The sequence below is a fragment of the Echeneis naucrates genome, chromosome 15 (assembly GCF_900963305.1).
Source record: "Echeneis naucrates chromosome 15, fEcheNa1.1, whole genome shotgun sequence".
Lineage (NCBI taxonomy): Eukaryota > Metazoa > Chordata > Actinopteri > Carangiformes > Echeneidae > Echeneis > Echeneis naucrates.
The window spans coordinates 18,750,778-18,757,034 of record NC_042525.1 but is presented as its reverse complement, the minus strand read 5'-3'; the positions used below and the strand labels follow the sequence as shown (position 1 = coordinate 18,757,034).

The 6,257-nt window shown below is 44.4% G+C and overlaps 1 pseudogene; it reads left to right on the top strand.

Moving 5' to 3' along the window:
- Positions 1-304: 304 nt before the first annotated feature.
- Positions 305-2,174, top strand: LOC115055825 (piggyBac transposable element-derived protein 4-like; annotated as a pseudogene).
- Positions 2,175-6,257: the final 4,083 nt, after the last annotated feature.

Here is a 6,257-nt window from a genome sequence, read left to right as displayed (position 1 = left end):
TGCACCTCTGACCTGCAGCTAACCCCTCACATCACACAAGATTTCAGACAAAACAAACAACAGAACAAACAAATAATGTAAATCAAATTCGGTGGAGAGGATATAAAGATGCCCCTGACCAAAGAACCCCCAGTTGGTTCTTTGCTAAAGCCATGAGTGGGCATTTCACTGTCCAGCAAGTCCTGAACCAGATTTTTTCGGAGGTTCAGGATGAGGAAGAACACTATGATATGGAAGAAGAGGTATCTGAAGAAGAAAACGAGGAGGAATACAACACAGACCACGAAGCCTACTCAGATGAAGAATGACCCAAGCTGATAGAGAGACATTTTTATCCAAGAACAGTAAAATAACATGGTCCTCATCAAACATGGATGGCACGCTAGGAAGAGCTGCAGCACAAAATATCACTAGGATGATCCCAGAGCCAAAAAGATATTCAGCTGCCCATGCCAAGGACATCTCCACTTTCCTCTGGTTCATCACACCAGCCATTAAAAAGATCATACTGGAAATGACAAATTTGGAGGATTCCCGATAATATGGAGACAACTGGAAAAATATGGATCAGACTGACGTGCGTGGATACATAGGGCTTTTGGTCTATAGGTCTCGTGGTGAGGCTACATGTAGTTTCTGGGATGCAGACAGTGAAAGGGCCATTTTTCATGCCACAATGATGTTGAAAGTCTTTCACACTTTTTCAAGAATCCTAAGATTTGACAACCGTGAGTTAAGACCAGCAAGGCGCGTAACAGACAAACTGGCAGCCACCAGAGACATCTGGGACAAGTGGGTTGAGCGTCTGCTATACCTTTACAACCCTGGACCTGAAGTCACAGTAAATGAGCAATCGGTTCCATTCAAAGGTACATTTTTATTTCGTAATACTTACCATAAATTTATAAAATTTATATTTTTGCTTTGTTCATTCATGTGATTTTTTTCTGTCACACTCACACTCACTACTGATTGTAATCTTTGTCTATTTTTTTTTTTTTTTTTATCAGGTCACTGTCCCTTCCGGCAGTATATGCCAAGCAAGCCAGCAAAATATGGCATCAAAATATGGGTGGCCTGTGATGCAAAATCCAGCTATGCATGGAATATGAAAGTCTACACCGGGAAGCTTCCCAGTGGAGCACCAGAGAAGAACCAGGGGATGCATGTTGTACTTGATTTGATGGTTGCACTGAGGGGGCACAACATCACGTGACAACTTTTTCAACTCCTATGAACTCGGCCAGTAGCTCCTGAAAAGGAAAATGACCATGGTTGGCACTGTTCAGAAAAAAAAAAAGCCTGAACTCCCTCCTGCACTCCTCGCAAAGAGAGGGAGAATGGTCTTCTAGACAAAGTTTGCCTTCACCCCTACCATCACTATTGTTTCTTACCTCCCAAAAAGAACAAGAACGTGGTCCTGCTGAGCTCACTGCACAAGGCAGCTGAAATCACTGATTGTGAAGACAGGAAGCCAGCCATCATCCTGGACTACAACCGCACTAAAGGGAGCGTGGAAAACCTCAATAAGGTTATTGGAATGTACGGCTGCAGAAGGATGACTGCACACTGGCCCCTGGTCATCTTCCACAACATCCTTGACGTCTCATCATACAATGCCTTTGTGATATGGCAGATGATCCACCCAACCTGGATGGCTGATAGGAAGAACAGGAGGAGGATCTTCCTGGAGCAGTTGGGAAAGGCTCTTGTCACCCCATGCATTGTAAGAAGGGAGCGCCTCCCCCACACATAATCCTCTGCAGCAATTGTGAGAGCTGCTCAGGGAGCTGAATCTTGTCCTGAGCCACTTGACGCTTCAGCTGGGTCAGGCAAGAGAAAAAGATGCAATTTCTGCCCCTCAGAGAAGGACTGCAAGATGAAAGTTGTGTGCTGCATGTTAAAATACGTAAGCAATACATCTGCAAAGCCCATGCTCACGTTTGCACATACTGTTCCACATGTGCTAATGTTCAATGTTGAGCAAACTTTTGCTGTTTTGTTAGACAAGAGAAGAGAAGAGAAAGAAGATGTATTTGAAAATTCATGTTGGGATCACCTCCCACGTGCTCTAAATCGAACAACAGAGAGAGGCCTACATGTCCCCCCTGAAGCATGAGCCAGAGTTGTCTGCCCGCTTGAAAAGGCGCCACAACCCCAGGATCCCCCCTTAGGGTGTGCTTCTGAGTTTGAACAGGAGGGCATTGGCTGGACGCCAGCGCCCTCAGCAGGGGTCCCCGTTGATGTCACACAGGTAATAAATATGCTCCGTGGCTCTCCATCTTCACTTTTTCCCATGCCCAGTTGCAGTAGAGAGCTGTCCCAGCTTTTGTCTCAACCGGATCACCGAAGGGAGCAACACTAAACATTTGGATCCTGCCACCACAAAATCCTGGGTCTGTCTTCAAATCGCGGGACGAGCATAGACGGCTGTTTTCCTTTTTGTTTGTTTTCCTCTTTTTTTGCTCCTCAAACTCAGTGCAGACTGCCACGTGATCAGCTATAAAAAGAACAATCTGATCTTCCCCGCTGCCGCTGTGTCAACCGATTTGGTTCCCCCCAAATTCCGGTTCCCCTTTACGCTGATTTACTGCTGAGTCATGCGTAGTTGCTAAGTTACCGTGCGTACTTAAGGAAGAAACGCAAATAGAAACACAGCTGGGTGTACGGAAAGCGAAATGAAACAAGCCAATGTGTAGGTTACTGGTATGGTATTTATTGTATAACAAAATAAATTGAGAATACATTTGTTCGGCCATTCTTTGTCAATCTTTGTGTAAATGGATGCCAGCTAGCATATCTGTGCGAGAGTAGCCTACGTTAAGTAAACCTCACTGCCGGATCACTTACACTAGTTAGTCGCTTCGAAATGGACTGCTAGCTAACTGGTTAGCATGCTCGACTGACGAACTGATGACATTATTTTTGACGTATAACGTTCCTATAGCTTCCCGTTCGTTTGGAAACGGGCAGAGCGCCTGCGAATTACATATTTCTGCTCCTCGGAAACACCCACCGGATAGTGTCCATATTTTTTATTAATTCACGAACTGTTGAACACATGTTTACCATTTTAAGAACATACACTGACATGACAAACGCTCTTCCTGGCCGCCCTTTGGGAAACTGGGTTGGGAATTAGTTTATGCCCTGGGTTAGCTCCAAGTAAGGGCATGATTTATACGAAAGTCAATGATCCGTTCACTGAACACTTCAAATATTTTTTTCCCTGATAGCTTACACATTATCTGTTATCTCTTGCACGACATGCCCATAAAATAGGCTATAGGTCTACATAATTATCATTGATCGATCAACCAGTTAAACTGTAGCATATACACAAGAAAAATTCAGCAACAAAGCATGGTATTTATTTACTCATAAAAATTCTAAAAAAGTCAACAGGCGTGGACTCGGAGCTAAGAAGAGGTCACGTGGGATGCTGGAGCCAATCGCAGCCCACTCTGGGTGGTACGTCATCACGGTTAGGTCAGGTGACGTAAATGTGAAATGGTGAAGTAGCGCAAATGTGTGCTGCAACTCGGGTTTGGACATTTTCCTACCGAACTTCAGACAACAGGCTAGCATAGCAACAGTAACCAATGGGGGCGGGGCTTAGCGAAGGCTCGGTGGCCAAACCATTTGTTGTGGGGGGGGTTACAATTAGGAAGAAAACAAAAAAACAAGTTAATATACTGAAATTTTACATAATCTTTCACTAAAATAGTTCATCTCAGTGGGTGTTCGCTTTATTGGTCTAGTCTGTGGACGCGTCCTCCGGTCTGGTCTCGGTCCGTTCCTGGAGGGGTGCCGTCACCGGTCTGGTCTGTTTCGGCTTAGGTCCTGGGGGGGGCGCCGTATCTGCATTAGCCCAGTCCAATACTCTTAACCAATTAACTCCGTAGACATGTTCCGGTGCCCACACTGGGAATGGACCTTTACATACATACATACATACATACTTTGCATTCATATTCAACATTACATACTTTTAGGGCTACATTACATCATACATTTCAAACCCCTCCCACCTAGGTGCGGGGCGGCAGCAATGCCGCTGCGCCACAGCTGCTCGAGTTGCAGCACACATTTGCGCTACTTCACCATTTCACATTTACTCCCTCACTCTGGAGGAGCGGAGCAACAAAAGTAAGAGACTTTACGTCTGGGCAGAGACAATTAAAATAGTGTGCATTGCATTTTGTTTTGCCGTGTCTTTTGTTTATTTGAGATTCAGTTTATCTGTTTGCTTTGTTTAGTTTTCTTTCCCTTAAATCCCATAAATTGCAAAAGTGATTGATGCTACAGATCTCGAGTCGGCCGTCACGTGATCAGTGATTGCGCAATATCACTAGTTAAAGGACCAATACCCGACTCGTGAACTCCGTTTGTCGGCTCGGCTATTGTGTAGTGATATTGTAACAATCAACAATCGCCTTCCTTTTCTTCCCCTCACACACATTCACACGCGGCCGCCCTTCTTGGCTCCGACAGGTGCGTAATCCACATCACCCTGTCACCGTCTTGGCTGACGAGTGCGTAGCCTACGTCACTCCGCCACCATCTTGGCCATTGCAGACATCACTCATGTGACTCTCCGGCTCTCTCTCACACACACACACCCTCAAGATCCATAAATAGACTGGTGTAATTGCGGTTGCTGTTGCTGTGCTATGGTGATTGTCATTGCTATCACTATTTATTAGTGTTGCTGCATATGATGTTACTATTGCTGCCGCTATAGCTATCACCATTGCTAGGGCTATCCATATTACTAACCCATCCTTATTACATGTGTGTTACCATTGTAGTTTAGTAGCTGATGTGTGTCATTGAATAGTCAAACTATAACAGCCATTTATCCAGAGCGATGTTATTTTGAATAATTATTGCTGTGAATACATTCTGTTATATGTTATACCGTCGTCGTGATTATTGTGGCTATAATTGTGACGATGGCTGGATTTATAACAGCCAGTGCTCGGATTCACTCCTTATGTTAACCTGTTTGAGACCTGACATTTATTTTTGCTAATTTGGACATTGGTCCGTGGTAACAGATTGGTGCCCCGAAATTTACTACTCCATAGTAAATAATTTTAGATATCAATAATCAGTTTCATAATCATTGATATTAATTGCCAATCTCCAAATTAACCCTACTAATGCACAAAATAACTGGTGCCCCATGTGAGGCTGTTTTATTCCAGCTGTGTCACAAGAATAGCACAATAATCCAACTATGAATTGAGAACGCTTTTGTTCACAATTTAAATTTTTAAGCAACATTATATTGATATTGTAGTATACCGAATATTACAATAGTTATGATAATTGCTGTAATATTTCAGATTACGTTAACACCATCACATTACTAACTATTAACTACTGACATACTACATCAGTGGCTCCACTGTAGTGATGATCGCAGTTAAGGTTTTATAAATTGAATGCACCCTAGCGGGAACACAGACCTATTCTTGGACTGCGAGTCCTGTAGTTTGAAATCACGTGAATTACTAACCAGTCACAGAGGCACAGGACCGCCGTGTCACCTCTGAAATAATTTGCAACCATAGTGAAGACACCTTTCCGAGTGTCATAGGTTGTGTAAGCCACAGGTTAAAACCCACCTGTGCATTCCAATGGAATTTGAACTTGCTTAGTAAGCATTGCTATTAAAGAGTATCAGAGATTCCCATACCCTTGGAGCACAGGACTCCGAGCAGGTGCATGACCCAGAACTGCAGTCTGCGGTTGCCAGCCTTATGAGGCTATCCACTGAGGATCTAAGTGACCTTAATAGCTACACCGTTAGCCAGTGTGATGATGAAATCCACAAATCGGTCATGTACATAAGTAACCCAACCGGTGAAAAACGCACTGTAACACAGGTGCTTGGTCGACTAACGCTGCTTTGCAATCTTAAAGCCAAATTGATAGCGGCAGAGAGTATTGCGCAGCTTAAAGCGTTGTAGGCCAGTCATCAAGCTGAGCAACATCGCAACTGCAGGACGAGTGCAAACGGACAGCAGGGCTCTTGACAGAAGAGAATGAAGACATTGAGAACCTCCGTCAAGAGTTGCAACTTTGCCTCCATGCCGCGAAAATTGAAGAGGGAATGGAGAGCATGGTAGCCCGGAGTCATAGAATGGCAGACACCGAGCTGTTTGACCCCAGTTCTGACCTGGACGTGGTCTCCACCCCAGAAGAAATGGGTAAGTCTCAGCCCACAGAGCCCTTAGGAGAGGAGCTAC